Genomic DNA, 24,266 nt, shown 5'->3' on the forward strand with positions numbered 1-24,266 from the left:
TTTGTATGTAGTTAAGCATTTGAATCGCTCTTTTATTAATCAATGTTCTTTTACATTATGTTGCAATGGATTCCAATCCTATTTACTCAGTCGATATGGAGGTATTTGCTTCCGTTGTCCAATACCTAAGAAGAGGGGTTACAAAGTTGTTACTCACAATATTAGCACGTCTTATATCAATTCAAACATAAACCCAGATCCCATGGCATCTAAGAATTAATCCACAGAGTCACACCACAGTCCATCTATCCCAAACATACAGATTTCAAAATTCCATGTCCAAATCACCATTTAAATATCCAATCACATAATAAATCATATTTCATACACGGACAACTATTGTACTAGAACGAAGTCAAGAAGCAACCACAAATTTATTCTAAAATTAGCAATCCGCCTTTGCCGAAAGGTGTACTGTCAAAAGTGAGAACCAATAAGAAGGTTAATCAACATGCATCTCAAAATTTTCATGATTTCAAACCACTAATATTCTCCCACCAACAGTGTGGATGGTCAGGTATAATACCCCCACCTCCGAATGACCGGAATTGGGCTTGAGGGTTAATCAGCCCGTACCTCAAGAGTGACACGACTTCAAACCGCTAATGTTTACCCACCATCAATGTGGATCGGTCGGTATTCAAATGCTTAACTACATACAAATACAAGGTATGTTTGTTTAAAACTTATTGGAGCAATCAAATAGCAATCACTTTGGAAAATGGCACAATAATTGTTTGAGTATGGAATATGATCTATTTTTACAATATTAATTATTGGGATGTAGTTGATGATACCAAATAACATAATGAACATTTAGATACAATGCAAGCAATATGTGGCGGTTCGCCACTTGATGCGATTTCAAACCAATTCTGTTCTTGTTTTTGTACTCAATATATAATTATATGTATAGTAGCATGTCATTGCAGAATTCTCCTAAAGAAAATCTCCTTATCAAGTTACCATTTTTCCAAACAATGGAAGGCCAAACCATTGCTGATGTTTAAATTTGAAACGCTCTGTTTAGTAGACCCCTTTACATTTATATTGATATTGATATTGATGTTGACATTTAAGCTATCAGATTTATAGGGCAATAAAGTTAAGGAATGTTTTCTGTCTGTTCTGTATTTTGTTTCTTATGATGTTTTCTTCTTTTAAACAAGATTATGTGCCAGTGTTTTTACCTATTTTTACATGTGTTTGTTTTGGACTATATATGTCTGTATTTTTGTTCATGTTTGTATTTAATGTGAGTTTTTGTGTAATGCTTACAGCCCTGATGAATTTCAAGAGAACTTAAATGAAATGCGTTGGCTGGATGTGTTGTAATCATTGGATTTTACAATTGTTGATACTGAATAAAGCAAGAATTTTTCTAATGGACTGAAAGATCTGTTGTTCCATTTATGTACAGGTGCACCATTCCACCATTTGTTTTTTCAAGAATATTTCTGCTTTGCAGTAATACCATTCAACGGCTGGTATTGGGAGAGAAGTGCACCATGCTGTACTATTAGAACTACATGTGAGGTGCAGTGGAGAGGTCTGCTGTTGATTATTTTTCCTTTTTGTTCTTCTAAGAGGAGGTTTGAGGCTGGAATCAGGTTCTGTTATTCCATCTGGTCTAGAACAGGCTTTTTTGACTTGTGGGGTATTCTGACCTGTTTTACTGCCAATTTGAAAACTCTCTCTTTAAGGAAGGCATCTGTTTTAAGGATTATTAGAGCAATGTGTCAGGTATAAAGTTTCACAAGTTTGCTGGGATGTGTTCATTTACATACGAAAAGGGGGTTAGTTGATGCAATAATTTTGATTATGTCTTGAGTGTCAAGTTTTTTTTAATGATGACGATTCTTTAATGTTTATCTTTGGAATATCATATTTGGATTTTATATCACAATTTGTCTTCATGTCTTGATGTATTTTTAAGGTTTTGTCAGCGAAGAAGTTTGTGTGGGATGCAGTCAGTTCTGAACATGAGATGTTTTGATTTTTGGTTGGGTTGGAGCAATGTTTACCTTTTTAGAAGAGTACCCTGGGTCTGTTTTATGTTTCCTTAGTCTGTTTCAAGAGGTAGTTGGTTATAGCCCCAAAAAATGTTTCCCTTATGGTTTTTTGTTTCCTTTTCAGCGCACGTAAAGTTTTAGGCTTCCGTATCTATCACCAGGTCTTTTCTAGTATACTGGTGTTCCCTCAGCTTAAATGCAGTTCATTGGTATATGAATGAGCTGAGTGTTTGCTTGCCTTTTATTGATTTTGGAGATAAGGGTGTTAATTTGTTGATTTTCTTTAGAGATGAGTAAATGTTGCAGATGATGAACGTTTACAACCGCATGTTATGTTTATTTTCTATGGATTTTAAGTCTCTTGAGAAATGTAGAAAAATACTTTTTTTTAAATGTAGACTCAAAAAGTGCATGAAAAAACCGGAGTGACAAACCAGCTCTGGCACATATATTTGATTTCGACATAGTGGGGTGTCATATGGGCTGTATCCTAAAACAGTGGTGGCTCCTCCGCTAAGGCGGTGGAGCGTCGCTACACTGCTGCAAAACAGAAAGAAAGAACAAATACAATGATAATAACTTGAGGTTATTATCATTGAATTTGTACCTGCTGTGCAGCTTTGCGGGTGGGTAGAGCTGCTCTGCTCTCAGAGCAGGGGAGGAGTAGTTTGCCCACTCCCAAGTGCACATGACTGTTTGGCCTGCCCTCTCTGGCCGGTCAAACAGTCATGCGCACTTCATGCGCACTTTGCATGTTCTACACCCAGTATGCATTACAGCCCGCTTGGAGAACATGCCCAGGCCCCCATTCTCTGGCTGAGCGACGAACCGCGGCATTCAGACCAATCACAACGCTGTATTGCAGCATTGTGATTGGCTTAGGGGAGGGAGCCTGGCTACTTCCTGTTCCGGCCCCAAAGAGGAGAGACTGAGAGGACGTGGGAGTGAACGGGAGAGCAGCGAGAAGGTACGTTTGTTCCTTTTTCCTTTTTTTGCATCACCCACCCAGCGGCCCGCCCCTCCACTACCGATCTGTGTTGGTGATTACTGTCCTAAAATACCCTATTATCCTCATGAATATGAGTCATACTGGATGTAGCGAAGGGGTGATATGAGTCAATTATTTACCTCACTCAAATAGAATCTCTGTCACTGCCTGGATTTTAACTGTTTTAAATGTAACTGCAGAGTGATTAGATTAAAGAATGATACAAGGAATACCAAAGTAGATTTTAATATTTCCTCTTTTCCCTTTTCCAAATTCTGTGTAAATACGATTTTAGATATTTGCTCATTTGTCACATGCCGAGGCACTGAATTTGAAATGGCAATTATTTTGATCGTCTGTACCACATGATATTTGATTTTACAGCAACACACAAGACATTAACATCAACACCATGGGTATTATGTAGAATCATTATCATACATTATTGTCAGTTAGTGCAACATGCAACATTTTTTACAGCACATTCCATATGATAATATTACCACCAGTGGCACATGATTCTGCCATTTTCAAAGCTATTATTGTCCTAGAATAATGCCCTCATCGTGACCAAAAATTATTGACATGACTTCTGCAGAACATTAGCATTTCTGCTGTAAGATAACACATACAACATCAATGCCCTATGAGACTGCAAGCAGGAATCTAAAACAAAACTGGTAACGGGAAACAGGGAATCAATAAAATATTAAAAGATTGGTCATGTACCCATTAAAAGCACGCCATTTTTTAAAGGGTAAATTAAAAAATATCAAAATCAAACTTTTATGAGAAATGTGTTTTTATAACATCTGCATTTTTAAAGGAATATAAAATAATTTTCAACTACCAATAATTACGTTATAGGGAGAAAGACTGACTATTCTCTCACCATTCTCATAAATAACACCTCTTTGTTAGGTAGGGTACAAAGATCAGGAAACGGCCTTTACAGAGTCTGCTGAGCCTTGAGTGCCATTTCCCCGGAAGCGGAATCATGCTTTCCTTAAAGACGCATATGCATGGTTAAGGCAGTGCATGGACTAGATGAGCAGATAGGTGGGCACAGGAAGAGAAAGGTTCGGGAGAAGTGGACGTCGTCTGGCAATTTTTTAGGAGGAGGTATGGGGTTTGGGGTAGTTTTTAGGGTTGGGGTAGTTTTAGGGCTCAGGGTTTAAAGTTGTTTCAAGGCTGGGGGTCAGGGCTGTTTTAGGGCTCGGGTCAGGTTGTTTTTTAGGCTCGGGTCAGGGTTGGTTGTAGGGCTAGGGGGTTGGGTTGTTTTTAGGGCTGGGGGTCGCAGTTGTTTTTAAGGTTCATCTGGTTGGGTTGTTTAAGGGCTCAGGGGACGGGTGGGGTTGTTTTTAAGGCTCACGGGGGTTATATGTTTTTAGGGCTCAGGGCGTGGTCGGTGTTGTTTTTAGGGCTGAGGGATCGGGTTGTTTTTAGGCCTCAGGGGTCGGAGTTGTTTTTTGGGCTCAGGGGGGTCGGGTTGTTTTTAGGGCTCATAGAGGTCAGATTTGTTTTTAGGGCTTAGTGTAGGGTTGTTTTCAGGGTTCAGGGGGTCTGGATTGTTTGTAGGGCTCGGGGTTGGTTAGTTTTTAGGGCTCAGGGTGGGAGGGCTGAGGTGTGCTCTTTACCACACATATCCCTTTACCAGTCATGCCTTTACTCAGAAATTGCATGGCAAAGCATGCGTGGTAAATGAATCATTTTCAAGACACATTTGTTGTTTGGGCAGCATTATAGAGGCGCACATGGTTTAGCCATGCATGCCTCTGTCATACAACCACTAAGATTGCCTAGTAATAGCATAGATTTAAATTACAAAGTATGTTGTGACAGGGGAGGGTTGGGAGAATAGTTCTTGATAAATTGTATATTTCATTTTTGCCTTCCTTCTGTAATTTGCTACGCATGCAATACATCGCATGCCATTACAACGCGGTCGTTGTAACGACTTGCGATGTAATGGTTCACGATGTAACAATGCAGTCGTTGTAATGATCAGGTCGTAATGGCATGTGAATATCACATGCGATCTAAACAATATTTCCCATAATGAACATACTTCTTTGGTATTGTATTATTTTTTTTTTATTCTTTTTATTAACCACATATAAAATAATACACTTACATTAAATGCACTGAGACGCCGTTCTGCACAATAAGTCTGTTTACATCCTCCTAGGTCATAAAAATCAACAGTAATAAAAGTATTCGGGTTCAAGTATCATCCAGCACCTCTGGATCCTTCGATGTCACTGGAGGAGTACATATGTCACCCCTGTGTGCATTCCAGGGCCCCCAGATCTTCCCCCATTTCTTGGGTCTATCCTTTGCCACATACACTGCCCGCTCTCTGAACATGCACCAATCCAGATCATCCATCCATTTCCCGACCGTTGGTGGCTGAGCCGCCCCCCCACAGCTGAGCTATATTACGCTTCGCAATACTACATGCCAATGTAGCCCACACCTTTCCATGAGACGTGAGATCAGTCGGGTCCCAAACATTCAGGACACAACGCCGAGCCTCCAGCTCAAACCCCACTCCCCACACCTCCCTCACCTTGTCATGAATAGCTGACCAATACCCCCGAACAAAAGCACATTCCCATAATACATGAAAAAATGTTCCCAGCTCACCACACCCTCTCTTGCAATCTCCACTCACCGCCAAGCGCATTCGCACTAACCGGGGGCCAGTCACGTAACAGCGATGGATAATCTTTAGTTGAACCAGCTGAAGCCTCATCTGAATAGCAACGACCCGTGTAGAGGCAACTGCCTCCCTCCAGTCCTCATCATCAAGAAGCAAACCATCCGCTATCCACTGATCTCTCAGGGGCACTAAGGGATCCTCCGCATGTTTAACTAGCTTCTTATAAATCAAAGAAATTGTCTTTGTCGGGAGGTAATCATCCAGCTCCCGATCCTCCAACGGGGAGGCCTCCGGGGGCGCCACGCCGAGGGGAATGTTAGCTAACAGCGCATGCCTGAACTGAAGATACCAAAACCTCTCGCTCCCGTGCATCTGATACCGTTCCTGCAGGGTCTCAAATGGGAGGATACCATCCCTCCCACATAGATCCCCGACTCGGGAGATCCCAATGAGGTCCCACCTGTCAAATCCCTTAGATTTCCATAGGCTGCCCAAACGTTCCGAGTTCCAGAGGGGGGTTGCCAGCATGATCTTCCCCTCCCACCCCAGGGAGCGGTTCACCTCATGCCAGACCCCAACAGTCACCACTGCTGGTCCCACCATCGGAAAGCGCCCCCACCTAGCATACACTGCCCTAGTAAGGTCCCCTCCAGGAGCCTGACCACGGTCCATAATATAGCCGGGGTCCAGTGGAGAACCATAAATAGCCTGGTTAACCGCAGCCAGCTGTGTCACCCAGTAATACTTCCTAATGTTGGGTAAACCGATCCCGCCATCATACCAAGGTAATGTCAGTTTTGCAAACGCGATACGGGGCCTCCCCTCCCAGAGAAGTTGCCTCTGGAGAGACTCAACCTCTTTAAAATACGACGGCGGAACCAGGTCCATAGAATTCTGGAGCGCATAAAGAAAACGAGGGAGAGCCTTCATCTTAAACAAAACGGCTCGGCCAAGAAGGGAAAGGGGAAGTGCCTTCCAACGATCAACATCTCGCCTTAGCCGAACCAACTGAGGCAGAAAATTATTGGAATATCTACTCCGGGGGTCCAAGGATATAAAAATGCCTAAATATTTAAAGCCCACCACTTCCAATTTAACCGGGCAGCGCAGGGGGACCACCGGGGGGTCACCGCTCAACACAAACAAGACCGACTTCGTCCAATTAATAGCAAAACCTGAATACCTACTGAACACCTCCAGTACATCCAAACATGCCATAAGCAATGCTCGGGGAGAGGTCAGGTACAAAAGAATATCATCTGCAGAAAGAGATATCTTGTCCTCCCAGTCTTGCGTCCAACGGATTCCCCTGATTGACCTATCCCATCGAACCCAGGCCGCTAGCGGCTCGAGCGCCAATGCAAAGAGCAGCGGGGAAAGAGGACAGCCCTGTCTGGTGCCTCTCCCCAGCGCAAAATCTGCCGACCTGTGGTTATTAACGACTACACGGGCCAGAGGGCCAGAATACAGGAGGCGGACCCAAGAGACAAACTCCGGGCCCACCCCCAGCTTACCAAGAGCAGCAAAAAGATAAGGCCACTCCACCCTGTCGAAGGCCATAGTGGCATCCGGAGAGAGCAGTCCTGTCGGCTCGTGTATCTTCGAAGCCCCACCAATGACCCCATGCAGTCTACGCAGATTGAGAGCCGTGCTCCGGCGGGGCATAAAGCCTGATTGGTCTGGATGCCCCAGTGTGTTAATCACCTTGACCAGGCGGTTTGCCAACAGTTTCGCCAAGATTTTAGGTTCGGCATTTAACAAAGAAATCGGCCTATAGGATGAGCACTCAGTCCTCGGCTTACCTTCCTTGTGAAGGACAATAATATTAGCCACGCGCTGATCATATGGAAGCCGACCCCTCTCTCTACTTTCCAAAAACCTACCCTTCAGAAAGGGAGCTAGCTCGTTCGCATTGACTTTATAAAGTTCAATAGGAAGCCCATTCGGGCCCGACGCTTTACCAGAATGAACCCCCCTAATTGCCTGTGCCACCTCATCGTTAGTGAGGGGAGAATCGAGAAAACCCCTATCTTCATCCGATAGAGTAGGCATCGGAATGTCCCTAATCATATCCGCATTCTCGGCCTCCGAATACTGACACTCAGCTGCGTAGACCTTCTCATAATAAGTGGCAAAGGCATCCACAATTTCATGCGGGTCCGTGACCCTTTCAGACCCAGGGGACTGCAGCACCGGGACTAACCGCTACGCCCAGTCCCCCTTCTCCAACCAAGCCAGCAACTTCCCAGCCTTATCTCCATGCTCATATATTCTACTCTGGGTATCGAACAGCTGTGATCTGGCATTATCACAGGCCAAACTCCTGTATTCATCTTTAAGGAGTTTCAAACGGTGCAGCCCCTCCGGCGTGGAAGCATGCGACACCTCTCGCTCAAGCGCAAGCAAATCCGATTCTACCCTGTCAACCTCGGCTCGCCCCTCCTTTTTCTTCCCTGATCTAAAAGAAAGCAACTCCCCACTAAGGACAGTTTTATAAGCCTCCCATAGGGAGCATGCGGAGCCCACCGAGCCAACATTCTCCTGAAAATACCTGTCCGCCACCCGCACTATCTCCTTCTTAGCCTCCGGGTCCCGGAACCTCCAAGCGCTTATAGGCGCAACCCGGGCCACGTCATGCCCGCCAAATTCAAGACTGAGCCAAACCGGTGAGTGATCCAAGACTTGGTACTGTATTTTGTGTATACAAATCAAATATATTTTCCCTAAAATAATGAAAAATAATGGGGAAGCCACCTGTATCTTTATGTGTAGACTCCCTGTGCACACACACCATCTCTTGGTTTACACATTGAACTGCTCACACAAGTATTCCCATAGTCAATTACAGTTAAATAACCCAAACCTTACATTGTACTGATTTCTTCAGTGCTGAATGCTGGAGACATGAGTGTTCACTCGTTTAGGAAGTCTTATGGTCTGTTCAATTAGCCCACTCCTGGGAGCCCCATCTGGAAACAGGAATGGCTTTTATGTGGCTGCTACTCAGGAGAATAGCTTCAGGGGGGGATATTTGGGGTGTTACACACCTCCCCCCAATAAATGTATTTTCTGAAAAATAGTTGGGTGCAGGGGATTTCAGTTGTGTATAGTGAGGTGTCGGATTTCACCAGGAATTTTTACAGACAAAAAAACACAAACACACACTCTCCTTCTCTCTGTTTGAAAGGCCTAATAAATCTTTGCTACTTTACAAAATATGTTTTCTCTCATTTAGAACTCTTACTAATCCACACTCCTGTCACTTCCCATTTTAATATTATGTGCCAGCTTGATTGTTGGAAACTCTGAAGCTCACCCTCCCCCCAAATCTTTCTGGCCAAGCTATGCCCCTGCTGCTACTGCGTTCTAGCACTGACTGACAAAGAATGTTAGAGTGAATGAGAGAGGAACAGGGCTTTAAGTAAGTGAGGTCTTGGCAGGTCTCAATCAGGGCAGCAGTTAAAAAGTGACCTTTAAATTCGTCCCTATTGGGTCCTTTATTCATATCCATCATTTTACCAGTACAAACTCTGATCGATTTCTCATAATGACTGTAAACACTCTTAAGGTAATCCACATCAGCAATACAGTCCCCTTATAATTCACATTTTACTTCACCTCATCTGTAGATTATTAGCTTTCACTCTAATATTTTTCTTTCAAACAACATATGCCTGTTGTGTGGTGCACACTGTGAAATGGGTCGTTGTCAGTGGTGCACATTGTGAAATGTGTCGCTCTCAGTGGTGCACGCTGTGAAATGAGTGTTTGTCAGTGGTGCACGCTGTGAAAAGAGTGTCTGTCAGTGGTGCACGCTGTAAAATTAGTAATTGTCAGTGGGGCACATCGTGAAATGAGTCGCTCTAAGTAGTGCATGCTGTGAAATGAGTGTCTCTCAGTTGTGCACGCTGTGAAAGGAGTTGTCAGTGGTGCACGTTGTGAAATGAGTCATTCTCAGTGGTGCACACTGTGAAAGGAGTGTCTCTCAGTGGTGTGCACGCTGTGAAAAGAGTGTCTCTAAGTGGTGCTCGCTGTAAAATGAGTGTCTCCCAGTTGTGCACGCTTTGAAATGAGTCGTTGTCAGTGGTGCACCGAGTGAAATTAGTGTCTCTCAATGGTGCACGCTGTGAAATGAGTGTCTCTCAGTAGTGCACGCTGTGAAATGAGTCATTGTCAGTGGTGAACTCTGTGAAATGAGTAGTTCTCAGTGGTGCATGCTGTGAAATGAGTAGTTCTCAGTAGTGCACGCTGTGAAATGAGTGTCTCTCAGTGGTCCATGCTGTGCAACGAGTGTCTCTCAGTTGTGCACGCTGTATAATGAGCCGCTGTCAATGAGGCACTCTCAGTGGTGCACGCTGTGAAATGAGTTGTCAGTGGTGCACATTGTGAAATGAGTCACTCTTAGTGGTGAACGCTGTGAAATGAGTGTCTCTAAGTGGTGAACGCTGTGAAATGAGTGTCTCTCAATGGTGCACGCTGTGAAATGAGTTGCTGTCAGTGGTGCACTCTGTGAAATGAGTGTCTCTCAGTAGTGCACGCTGTGAAATGAGTCGCTGTCAGTGGTGCACTCTGTGAAATGAGTGTCTCCCAGTGGTGCACACTGTGAAATGAGTGTCTCTCGGTGGTGTAAGCTGTGAAATGAGTGTCTCTCAGTTGTGCACGCTGTGAAATGAGTCATTGTCAGTGGTGCACTCTGTGAAAAGAGTCGTACTCAGTGGTGCACAGCGTGAAATGAGTCACTCTTATTGGTGCACACTGTGAAAGGAGTCACTCTCAGTGGGACACACTGTGAAATGAGTGTCTCAGTTGTGCACACTGTGAAATACAATGGGTAATAGTGTTTCCTGTGGGTTTGGGCGGTTCTAATCGCCAACCACCAATTCTAATCAACAGTTACGCTGACTTTTAGCCGTTCTCAACAGGTTAGGTACGTTGTATTACTAGAATCACACACGTTGCAAAATACAAGCAATACTGCACTACTTAACAATGGGTTCCTGTACAGTGCCACAGTAAAACAATCAATGCGTAGCATCACGGTCATGTACTGAGTCAACACAAGATAATGCAACTCGGTTCGCTACCAGCATGCCCTGTTCAAGTAAGAAATACATCTATGTGTCACGCTGCAATTAGTTATAGTGCTTTAGGAAGACAATGCAATGCATATCGCCACCAGCATGCCCTGTGCAAAGAAGGAATAAGGTAATGCATCACAGTGCAATGCAGTACAGTGCAGTAAACAACCAATGCAGTGCGCTACGCTAGGATCCTGTATCCTGCAAGAGAAACCTAACTTAGTGCATAGCGCACTAACCCCTGAGTTCCTTAAGCACCACTAGTGTCAGACGTTGTCCAATAGTTCGATAGTGTTATACTACTGTTTTCAGAAGTTGTGCGACCAGTTGCCCCCAGCATGGATCAACAATGACACCCAAGTTCCACTCTGGGCCCTGGCCCCTGTACTGCCACATCCGAGACCGGCACTGGCCGAGTTCTGGGCCGAAGCAACAGGCGCACACAGCTGCCAGCAGCAAGAGCTCCGAGCGTGCACCCCGCCCCAGGCAATGATCCACTTTACCTGGGGGGGGGACGCGACCCCACTCTCCTCTCCTGCAGCAGCGGATTGGCCTCACTCCAGAACCTTGCCACTACGGGCAAGGTGTGCTCGGGCCAGTAGTTCAGCACCTGCGTGGCTGCCAATCCAGGCCCCCAACACTCAGCACAAACTTCTTCCACGAAGCCTTCCACACAATGCTGGGGCCACCCCACGTTGCCTTCGAGGGCCCGATCATTTGGTCCTCCTCTCCAGCGCTGTTAGTACTTCTTCGCTCCCCGGTGCTCACCGCTCCCCGGTACTCCTCACAGCACCTCCGGTGGCACCTTCGACACACACCCCCCACGCATCCGAGACTTACTCCTCCTCCAGCCTCCGATGACCAGGCGCACCTCACTACGCCTCGGCTGGCACCTTGACACGCACCCTGTGTGTCCGAGTCTCGCTCCGTCTCCGGGTGCACATGATCTTCAGGCACTCTCCTCTAGCGCTGCAACAGTACCTCCACATGCACCCTGCGTGCTGAAGACCCACCTCGTTTCTTGGTGCACACGATGATCCAGGCACTCTTCACTAACACCCAGGTTGCACCACGACATGCACACTGCGCGTCTGAGTCTCTCCCCTCCTCCTGGTGCACACGAGGTAGCAGGCGCTCTCTACTAACGCCCTGGCTGCACCACCACACGCCGACTTGCTTGTTGGAGACTGACTCCTTATTAGTGCCCATGATGTCCTGGCACTCTTCACTAGTGCCTGAACTGCACTGCGACATGCACCCCCTGGGTGTCCCGAATCTCTGCTCTCATCCACGATGCCCACAATCCAACAACTGTAGCCGCACCAAGACACGCACCCTGCACGTCAGAGTCTTGATTCGCTCCGGGTGCCCACAGTCACCTTAGGCACCCCTTCGGCGGTCTGAGGCTGCCACGACACGGTCCCACCACCGCGCCACTTGAGACTTCCTCGAAACTTTTATGTTCCTGTGTTTCCGAACAGGGAGCCAGCTCACCTCTGGCCCTTGGGGGTACAGGACGCAGCACACAGCAAAGTCCTGCTCAGGAAGAAGGAGGGACACGAACCACTGCAGTGCCCCTTCAGTCTCTCCTCGGTCAAGAGCTACTAACTGCCCACAAGCCCCAGATCACGGAGCAAGTGTCTCCCGCAGCCTATTCAGCAACTCTTCCTGAGGCAGAGGTTTTCTTCCCGATCGCAGACAGGTCAAAGTTGCCAGAGACTCGACCAGTCCACGGCATCTTCAAAGCGCTCCCAGCACTTCTCTAAACGATACCGTGACTGTTCTCGACGACATCATCAACATAACCAAAGTCTTGGAGTTACAGTTCTTCTAGTTATACCCCTCATTGTCTTTGAAGTTTCCTTGTGCTCAGGAATCCCCGATCCCTCCCTAAATTAGTCTTGTGTATCTCCCCCCCCCCAGTGTCACCGTCCACTCTTTGATACTGGGGGCCTTTATCTTTAATCACTAAGAGGGAGATGGGTCTATTGTCTTATGGCTCTGACCCAGGCCTCTTCCCCTCACAAAGCCTCTCCTTCTCCCCGCTCCAGGTGCAAGGCAGTCTGGCACCGTCTCCACCCCTCCCCTGGGACACGACCTCCCTCAGCCTTTCTCACCTCTCCCAGATCCAGGCAGGCAATCCACATTCTGCTGAGACACACAAAAAGGTCTTAAGCACAAACTCAGCTATTTTGTCAAACAGCGGTTTCTGGACACACAGTGACAAAACCATCTACCCAAAAAGATGCGTTATGACGCTGTGAGTTCAGACGTACCAAACTTCACTGTTCCATTTCCAATTCTTGGGAAACTAGGCTAACAATACTACACCCAGCCTCCCCCATTCTGTCCTATGGGCAGGATGGCCTTTCACCAGGAAAAATGAAATGGAGTATTTTCCACGGTCAGTGCCTAGCACCCACACTGGCAACGCTCCTGCCTATTACCTACACTGCACCCTGCCTAGGGGTTACCCAGGACGTCCTACAGGGGTGCCCCATGTGTATGCAAAAGGGAAAGTCAGGCCTGAGACAACCAATCACCACTACAATTTATACAGGGAACATCTGTACTTGCACACTGATTAGGAGTGGCAAGTACCTACAGCATCTAACTTCACAACTCTCTGTCAGGAAAATGGTCTAGGGGAAAAGCAAAAAGTTCAAGTGAACTTTAGCCAACAAGGCCAAGTCCAACATGCACGCTGTGAAATTAGTCGCTCTCAGTGGTGCACACTGGGAAATGAGTCACTGTCAATGGTGCACGCTATGAAATGAGTCGCTCTCAGTGGGACAGGCTGTGAAACGAGTTGTTCTCACTGGTGCACGCTGTGAAATGAGTATTTCTCAGTGGTACACACTGTGAAATGAGACACTCTCAGTGGGACACGCTGTGAAATGAGACACTCTCAGTGGTGCACGCTGTGAAATGAGGGTCTCTTAGTTATGCAGACTGTGAAATGAGTCGCTGTCAGTGGTGCACGCGGTGAAATGAGATACTCTCAGTGGTGCACACTGAAATGAGTGTCTCTCAGTTGTGCCCACTGTGAAATGAGTCACTGTCAGTGGTGCATGCTGTGAAATGAGTGTATCTCAGAGGTGCACGCTGTGAAATGAGACACTCTCAGTGGTGCATACTGTGAAATTAGCGTCTCTCAGTTGTGCACACTGTGAAATGAGTCGCTGTCAGTGGTGGACAGTATGAAAAGAGTCGCTCTAAGTGGTGCACAGTGTGAACTGAGTGTCTCTCAGTGGTGCACGCTGTGAAATGAGTTGCTGTCAGTGGTGCACGCTGTGAAATGAGTCGCTTTCAGTGGTACACAGTATGAAAAGAGTCGCTCTCCGTGGTGCACACTGTGAAATGAGTGTCTCTCAGTGATGCACACTGTGAAATGAGTCACTCTCAGTGGTGCAGACTGTGAAATGAGTGTCTTTCAGTGTTGCACACTGTCAAATGAGTGTCTATCAGTTGTGCATGCTGTGAAATGAGTTGCTGTCAGTGGTGCATGCTGTGAAATGAGACACTTTCAGTGGTGCACTCTGTGAAATGAGTGTCTCTCAGTGATGCACACTGTGAAATGAGTCACTCTCAGTGGTGCACACTGTCAAATGAATGTCTCTCAGTGGTGCAGACTGTGAAATGAGTGTCTCTCAGTGGTGCACACTGTCAAATGAATGTCTCTCAGTGGTGCACACTGTCAAATGAATGTCTCTCAGTGGTGCACACTGTCAACTGAGTGTCTATCAGTTGTGCATGCTGTGAAATGAGACACTTTCAGTGGTGCACTCTGTGAAATGAGTGTCTCTCAGTGGTGCACAGTGTGAAATGAGTGTCTCTCAGTGGTGCACACTGTCAAATGAATGTCTCTCAGTGGTGCACACTATAAAATGAGTGTCTCTCAGTTGTGCAAGCTGCGATATGAGTTGCTGTCAGTGGTGCACGCTGTGAAATGAGTCGATCTCAGTGGTGCACACTGTGAAATGAGACACTTTCAGTGGTGCACTCTGTGAAATGAGTGTCTCTCAGTGGTGCACAGTGTGAAATGAGTGTCACTCAGTGGTGCACACAGTCAAATGAGTGTCTCTCTATGGTGCACACTTCAAAATGTGTGTATCTCAGTTGTGCACGCTGTGATATGAGTTGCTGTCAGTGGTGCACTCTGTAAAATGAGTCACTCTCGGTGGTGCACACTGTCAAAGGAGTTACTCTCAGTGGTGCACACTGTCAAAGGAGACACTCTCAGTGGTGCACACTGTGAAATGAGTGTCTCTCAGTTGTGCAGGCTGTGAAATAAGTCGCTGTCAGTGGTGCACGCTGTGAAAAGAGTCGCTCTTGGTGCCTGGGTGGGTTCAGGTTTTTAGTGTTTGTTTATGGCGGTGCACAGTTGAGCGCTCTGGAGTTGAGACTTAAGGTCGTGCTAGTTTCTCACAGAGCCTTTCAGTGGGTCATAAAAATGGAAAAGCCACAGGGACATCTAATATTTGGACTCTCTGCAGAGCACATAGAGTGATTGTCACATAGGTGACAAAGGAAAGTGTGTGAAGGAGGTCTCTAGCTGTTATAATATGGACTGCACCAAAGGAAAAGAAATGCGGTACTTACAAGGGTGTGGTTGGGTTGTTTGTGTGTGGAGTTAGTGAAGTAGTAGAGATAAAAGAAAGCGCATGCAGACAGAGCGGAAAAAGCGGGCTGAAGAGGAGCAAGATGATGATGGAGAAAATCAGAAATAAGTGAGGAGGAATGGGCGTAAGTGTCTAACACAGAGAGAGAGAGAGTGAGAGTGCAGAGGAAAGCAGTATGCGGGGAGTTCGGGAGTGAATGACACTCCACATACCTTAGTAATGTTTAATCCACAATCTCCCATTTTCAGAATTTAAACATTGCCAATTCTGATGACTCACAACATAATCATTGTTATAACTGGTTTATTTGATTCTGCTAACAAGCATTGGCAAATCCAACGGGTCTGGCTTGTTTTAGGCATATGTTTGTTGTTGTGGTCAAAGGCGCAAATAGAGCCGAATTTCGGGATGGCTGATAACATTTTGGGGGGTTAATTCTTCCAGCAGGGGCTGTAAGAAGGGGTATAAACACAACAAAGCCTCGTTGGCAAGTAAAAGGTATTTTAAAGACCTGTGAAATACTCAGGTGCGGCTGTAATAAGAAGACACGACACGGGGGGGGGGGGTCGCTGAAGCCCTTTGAGCCCAATGGGCGTTGCGCGCCAGGTTGTGGTATGTGTCTGGTCTGGTGTCACCGTAATACTGACTGGGTGGCATGCTGTGTTTACAGGTTTTAAGCCATACTTTTAATTACCTAGGTCACGTCTCTTGGGAAGGATTGCTAGTTGCGTTTCTATGGCCATGACCCTTTTAGAGCTGCCAACCTTTTTTTCATCCGATTTAAAGCCCTGGAGAGGAAGGAAAGGGATAGATAAAATGAGAGAGATAGAGAGGCCTACGAGGGGGGAAAAGTGTAAGAACTAGAGGAAAGGAAGCAATTGAAAAGGGGTTTCAAAGAGGTTGAAACTCGGCACAGAAAATTGATAAAATAGTAGCTGAATTAGGAGAAAGTGAGACATGAGGAGAGGTGGAAATATGAGGATGGCAAGAGCGAGAACTGTGTAAGACATACAGACGGAGAGGACAAGGAAAGCAACGAATTGGGGATAAATGACCAACATGAGACAAGAGAGTCAGCATGGAGGGAAGAAAGGATATTACGAACGGTGGGTCAGGAAGGAAAAACGTGAGTTAAGGTGGACGACGAAGGTGTAGGCGTGAGAGGGTAGTTGGGAATGGACAAGGAGGCGCGCGAGACATGAGGGAAGCGACGTACTCGAGGACGCAGAGGAATTACTAGCGAGCTGTGCACAGTGCGAGTAGTTCCGGCCTTGTAGAGTTTGTCGGCCTTCTCCCGGAGGTTATTTTTAATTCATTCAAGCATTTGCAAATGCAGAATAATGCATAGGAAAGCAAAGCGCGCGCGCGCGGTCACCACGGGGAGAGTCAGCTCGGCGGGCTTAATGTGAGGCGAAGGCGAAGAGACAGCTCTGCTCTTGCGAAATATGGAAGAGCCCCTTAGGAGACGTTACTGCCTGGCGTCGAGACTGAGCACCGTGCAAAACCCTCGCCAGAGACGGCTTTCGGAAGAGTCCAGTCACAGTGCACTGTGTGCCCAGCCTACCATCACTGAAAACCGCCCGAGACGCCTCGGCTGTGATTCTTTCCAAGAACACTGCTGGAGGCAGCACTGTGTGCACTATCGAAGACCCCTGCTGCTTGAGGTACCTAAAAGTACACTGTGAGGGACCCCCGAGTGTGTACCCTGGAGAAGAGCACGAGTTGAGGGACTCTGGGGCAGACCTACAAGGAAGTGGCGCAGTGTGGCAGCGGGCTGCGCCATGCTGCGGCACTTCCGAAGTACAGGGATGCAACATATTTACAAGAATATGTCGCATCTCTGTGCTTCCCTTTGCGCTGGCGCACAAACTGCAGCCATGTGCTGGCGCAGGCACCCCTGCACCATGGTGCAAGGATGCCTGCGTCGTGGGGAGATTGTTTTTGTGCAGGAAGGGGCACCTTCCGGCGCAAAAACAATCACTGAAGGCATTTTCCTCTTTCAATGCCTGCTGCAGCACGCATTGAAAGAGGTAAAAACTATTGTTGCACCTCGCTACGCCACCTCTAGGGTGGCGTAGCATGTAGACGCTATAGAAACAAGAAGAGAGTCACCCTTACTTAACCACAAGGGAACAGGGTCAGTCAACAAGTTAAAAACAAGGGGTTCCCTTGGTCATGTAGCAACACTTTATGCAACAACTCCTTACTTGCTTAGGTCTATTGATCTCAGCCTATGGGGCTCATCAAACATTCAAATCTGCCAATCACCAGTGTAAAGATTCTTTTAAAAGTGACACCACAAAAAGCACTTACAATCTACAGGAGGTCATTGTGTACCCGAGAATAAAGCCTCAGACTTTTATTATCATAAAAACATAGAACCACATATAATTCATATTTCATCAATACATCAAACCTTTTATGCAAATATCAAACAGATTAAAAACAACAATATGACCAATGTGCAAATGATAGTGAACTTGAATGTTCTATTTAGCCATATGCAGAAAGAACGAACATATTTATCGTCAAACAATATTCATCACGATATATAAAAATACATAAAAAAGTGTTGACGCGTTTCGGTGGGTCTTGCTGTGCGCACCACCTTCCTCAGGACAATCAAAAACAATCTGTTGGGATAAATTAAAACATAAAACATAATCACTAATTGATCTTAGTACGGTTTGACACACACAATTCTTGTCGTCATCTTGCATGTATTTAGGTTCTATATAACACCAGAACCACTCTTTGGTTCAAGACTCCTGTCATGTTTAATTTCTACATCTACAACCTGTGCATTTCTTTTGTGGAACCCACTTTACATTGATACCATTCTCTCATACAATTATATTTTGCATAGAGCTGCCCCACTATTTCATTCTTGCTTTTACTCACTCATCAAGTAGTGAACACATCCATTCTCACGATACCACGAGGTAAGGCCTATTATTATTCAAGCTGGAATGGATGCGGCTGTAGGCAAACAACAGGATACTAGAAGGGATATTTAACAATACGTTTTGTAATGGGAAAACCGATAGGAGATGGAGAGACTTCCACCGCATATGGGGAAGAGAAATATAGTAACAGCGGAGATCAATGCACAATGCCATAAGCGGGGTTAGCTTATTAAATAGCTACAGAGATCCTAAACACTCTGAGTATCTCTAGTACTAATAACTTGATAACGTTGATGACTGAAATAATAGCGAAAGTGTCCCAGAGTATGGTAATAAGACATAATCTTTTTGCATATAGGTAACCGGTAAGAGGGACAATTGAACAAATCCCCAATACGTACAAGAAGGAGCAATTAAGAAAAAGTAAAATAATCCATAGAGGGGGAGCCTTGACTGAAGGAGAAAAGGGTGAGTCAATGTATCTTCTAACAACCAGGTTATAGGTAATCTAGAATTGCCCTGAATAATGGACACCCCCCAAGCCAAAAGACCTAATAATAATTTAATGATGTTTTTTCCTAGGCTTAGACAGACCATATTGAGGAGCTGAAAAGAAATGGTTGCCCCTTTTTAACCAAATACTGCAAATCGAAGGACAGTCAATGAGGAAAACGTACAGGTCTCATTGAGCAGTAAGTATTAATACTCGCAACCACTCTATGTAAAGGAATAACTTAAAGGGACGTTGAAGACTAATAAAGTATCTCTCTCCCGCATCAGATTTGTTTAAAACAAGAGCTGTAGCGAATAATCCACGTTATCACCTCGAAGAGCGAGTAGTTGAGCAGCTAAAAACGAGAAATAAGGTGTGTGCAGAATGAATTCTGCGGACTTCTTTGATGATTGAGATAAATGTGAGAATGGATGTGTTCACTACTTGATGAGTGAGTAAAAGCAAGAATGAGATAGTGGGGCAGCTCTATGCAAAATATAATTGTATGAGAGAATGGTATCAATGTAAAGTGGGTTCACCAAAAGAAATGCACAGGCTGTAGATGTAGAAATTAAACATGACAGGAGCCTTGAACCAAAGAGTGGTTCTGGTGTTATCTAGAACCTAAATACATGCAAGAAGTAGCATGTAGACGCATCTCCAGATATACAATTTCTCATAAATATGGAGATGTGTCTCCTTCCATGGATGTTGCTGTATGAACACCGACAGCAACACTTATGGAACGCACCTTCAACGCAAAGTGCTCATGTGAAGGGGCCATATTTACAAGGGGAGGAAAAGTCACGCAGGGTGGCTTTTCCTGTCCTTGTAAATATGGAGGAGCCCCCTGCACCACCAGTATGTCACGAAAGATGATGTACTGGTGGCGCAGGGCCATGTAAATCTGCCCCTCAGTGCGCTAATAAAAAGCCCTGCATGAGGCACCGTTGTTTGCGCTACCAAAGGTGGCGGGCAGGGCTCGAGTTGGGGTACCACGTGGGGGGACGGCGTCCCCCCACTTATTTTACCGGGAGCTCAATAACTGGAGCAAATGGAGCCACACATTCACTCTTTGGCCTCTCTGGGGCGAGATTGGAGCCCATTCAGAACACTGCTCACGCGCTGGCTTCTCTGATGCAATCGCATCTAAGGGGTGAGCAAGGGGAGGCAATGAGTCTGATGGTGCAGCCACCTTTCGTGACGTCATTTCCTGTTGTGACATCAGCGTCCCCCCTCTTCTTTTTTGAGGACTTGTGCCCTGGCGGCGGGAGAGGCAGTTCTGTGTGATCAGGGGCGTAGCTTCCACTGGTGCAGCAGGTGCAGTGCACCGGGGTCCAGCAGCCTGAGGGCCCCTGCTTTGAACTCTGATTTTTGCTGTATTTCACAATTCAATCAAACAGCAGTTTGGAGCCCATTTCCTTACTTGCACTAGGGCCTAGTACACAAAGGCCACGCTCCTGATCTGTGTACACTTTCAGGGAGCACACTGCTCTCAGAGGGCACTGCTGCTTGAGGCATCTCTATCTGCGTTATTGATCACTACTGTAACTGACAGATCTGGGTACACTTTAAACAGCACTGTTTGTGGCACCTCCCTGTAAGCTACACTATTGAAGAGCTCTGGTGAGCACCTGGTTGCAGTCTATCAATGAACGCTGCCTTCAACAGCGCTTTGTACACTTCTATCAAACGCTTCAAGAGACAGCGCTATATGCACCTTCCTAGATGTCGCATAAGGCACCTCTGTGTGCACTGTTGAAGAATAGTACCTGAGACATTTGTGTGTACACCATTGGAGAGCATTGCTTTAGGCGCCTGTCTGTGCAGCATCACAGAGCAATGCATAAGGCACCACTTTGTGCACTATCGAAGAAACTCACCAGGAGAAAGCGCTGCGCGCACTCACTATTTAAGTACCGAATTAGAGGCAGTTGTTTTTAATGGCAGAGCCAGGGAGGAAGCATTCACATGTGCTCTGTCAAAGAGCTCTGTGAGAGGCATGTACTTGGGCACTGCTCTATCTAAGCGACCTCTATCAGAAATCTACTTGTGCCCCACCAAAGTAATCTGTAAGTGGACTTTACTTGAGCACTGCACTATCCAAGGGATCTCATCTCTACGAGGAATCTACTTGTGCCCGACCAAAGAGCTCTGCGAGAGGCACCTACTTGGGCACGGTAAGGCACGTCGCTGACCTTACCTCCACATTCAGTGGCCTGCCCACATTCTACTCTGGGTCACACTTCCCATATTTCTTTATGTACTCTGGCCCCTGCATAAGAGACATCTAATTGTGCACTAGCCTAGGTTTTGGTTTGATACATCTACTTGTGCACTGTCAAAGAGCTTTGTAAGGAGACACTGCATTTAATTGTGCACTATTCCAGAGCTCGGTGAGATACTAGTTGTGCACTGTCAAAGAGCTCAATAAGAGCAGTGACGGCCGGCACAGGTCAGAGCGGTGAAGCGGGGCCAGGAGGGAGTCGACAGACGACGGGTTAGTTAAAATTAAATTAAAAAAATTAATAAAACCACTTACCTTGCACTCGCCGCGTCGCCGAGCGCAGGGTAAGTGTTTTTTTTTAATTTAACTTTCACCCGTATGTCTGTCAACTTTCCCTCCCACCCCGCCCTGCCCCCGGCTCACCGCTCTTACCTGTGCAGGCTGCCACTTAATAAAAGGCACCTACTTGTGCACTGTCAAAGAGCTTTGTAAAGAGACATCTAATTGTGCACTATCCTAGAGCTCTGTAAGATACATCTACTTGTGCACTTTCGAGTAACTCAGTAAGAGGCATCTACTTGTGCACTCTCAAAGAGCTTTGTAAAGAGACATCTAATTGTGCACTATCCTAGAGCTCTGTAAGATACATCTACTTGTGCACTTTCGAGTAACTCAGTAAGAGGCATCTACTTGTGCACTCTCAAAGAGCTTTGTAAAGAGACATCTAATTGTGCACTATCCTAGAGCTCTGTAAGATACATCTACTTGTGCACTTTCGAGTAACTCAGTAAGAGGCATCTACTTGTGCACTCTCAAAGAGCTTTGTAAATAGACATCTAATTGTGCACTATCCTAGAGCTCTGTAAGATGCATCTACTTGTGCACTTTCGAGTAACTCAATAAGAGGCATCTACTGACGCTGGAATCTGGGGATCACGGTTCGATCCCCGGCTCCGGCGGCAGGTTAGCCCAGCACCATGTGACTCTGGGCAATAGCTCGCTTAATCTTCCCGACGGCCCCCAGCGCCTAGAGACCCTTACGGGTGATTGTGCGCTTTACAAATGTGGACTTTACTTTTTACTTTTACTTGTGCACTCTCAGAGAGCTTTGTAAATAGACATCTAATTGTGCACTATCCTAGAGCTCTGTAAGATGCATCTACTTGTGCACTTTCGAGTAACTCAGTAAGAGGCATCTACTTGTGCACTCTCAAAGAGCTTTGTAAATAGACATCTAATTGTGCACTATCCTAGAGCTCTGTAAGATGCATCTACTTGTGCACTTTCGAGTAACTCAGTAAGAGGCATCTACTTGTGCACTCTCAAAGACCTTTGTAAATAGACATCTAATTGTGCACTATCCTAGAGCTCTGTAAGATGCATCTACTTGTGCACTGTCAAAGAGCTCAGTGAGAGGTATTGACTTGTGCACTGTCAATGAGCTTCAGAAATCGGAATCTACTTGTGCATTGTCACTGAATTCCATAAAGAGACATCTACTTGTCACTATCCATGAGCTCAGTGTTAGACATTACTTGTGCACTATAAATGAACTCAGTAAGGGACATCTACACGTGCACTGTCCAAGAGTACTTCTTTCAAGAATCTACTTGAGCCCTACCAAAGAGCGGTGTGAAAGGCCGATACTTAAGCACTGCACTAAACTTGGATGTTCACATTGAGTACCATCAAAGAGTTCCATAAAGAGACATCTACTTGTGCACTATCCACATGCTCAGTGATAGACATTTACTTGTTCACTATCAAAGAGCTTGGTAAGAAGCATCTACTTGTGCACCATCAAAGAGATCCATAAAGGGGCTTCTAATTGGCATCTAGTCTAATCAAAAGCTCGATAAGAGACATTTACTTGTACACTATCAAAGAGTTCAGTAAGAGACATCTACCTGAGCACTTTCCAAGAGAATTTACTAAGAGACATCTTGCTTGGGCACTATCCAAGAGCTCTTTGAGACACCTGCTTGGGCACTATCCAAGAGCTCAGAAAGAGACATCTACTTGGGACTATCTGAGAGCTAGATAAGAGACTTCTACTTGGGTGCTTGGGCACTATCCAAGAACTCTATAGAAGACATCTACTTGGGCACTATCTATGAGCTCAGTAAGAGACACCTACTTGGGTACTATCAAAGAGCCCTGCAAAAGATAGCTCTGCTTTACAGGCTCTACCACCAAATCATGCAAGAGCTATTTCTCCTTAATACTGACTCTTAAGTAGGGGTGGGTGGTAAACTCCGCTTCACCAGCGGAGTTCGTGGATTTTTGCCCGGTCTGCCTGGAGTGCGGAGTTCCAGAAAAACAACTCCACAAACCGCCGGGTGGCAGAGGTTTTCTTGAGCTCGGCTCTCAATCGTTAAGTTGGCAAGCGCGAGCAAGAAAATCGGCCATTAGGACTAGTCCTGGTGCGATTTCTCAATGAGGCAGTCGCAGCAGGTCGCTATCATTCGCATTGAGGAAGCTGCCACTCAAGTTGAAACTATACTCGAGCTGCAGAAAGAGACAACACCCTCTGGTGCGCCACATGGTGCTGTTCATGCTGATTTTACAGCGCAGAACAAGTTTCCGGTGCTAAAAAATCTAGGTGAGGAGTGCAATGTGCTGAAATTCCGCCGCTCGCAGAACTCTGCGGAAGCTCGTAGAGGTTTTCTGGAACTCCGTGAGTTCCGCCCACTCCTACTTAGTGGTGTAACAATAGCCCCCGCAGCCCCCACGGTGTGGCAATGTCCCTGAGTTGCAGGGGGACACCAGCACTGTGCATGGCGGGTCTGATAGCTCCCAACTGGGTCGGGAGCCCCTCAAGTTTCGTTTCACTACTGGCCCTATTATTATAAAGCCCTCTACAATATATTTGCGTCCTATAAAATCTGTGTATGCTCTATGTGTACTATTTTAAAAAAGTTTAGGAAGAAATGTTACTGCTCTCAACACAACATCGCAGGACTGTCCAATAGACAGCCGAGGGCTAGATGTAGGTAAATAGAATTTACAGATTCTAAAATACCGAATTTTACCGATTCTGTATTTTAGAATCGGTAAATGCTATGTAGCTAATAATTCGGTAAAAATTACCGAATCGTTAAGATTCAGTATTTACCGAATCGGTATTTACCGATTCGGTAATTGACATTCATTCCTATGGGCCTGGAGGCCCATAGGAATGAATGTCAATTACCGAATCGGTAATTACCGATTCGGTAAAATAGGGAAAGAGTCAAGGGTGGCAGGGTGTCACTTTGACATGGCACAGAGGTATTCGT

Source organism: Lissotriton helveticus, chromosome 9 (genome assembly GCF_964261635.1).
Source record: "Lissotriton helveticus chromosome 9, aLisHel1.1, whole genome shotgun sequence".
In the NCBI taxonomy this organism is placed as follows: Eukaryota; Metazoa; Chordata; class Amphibia; order Caudata; family Salamandridae; genus Lissotriton; species Lissotriton helveticus.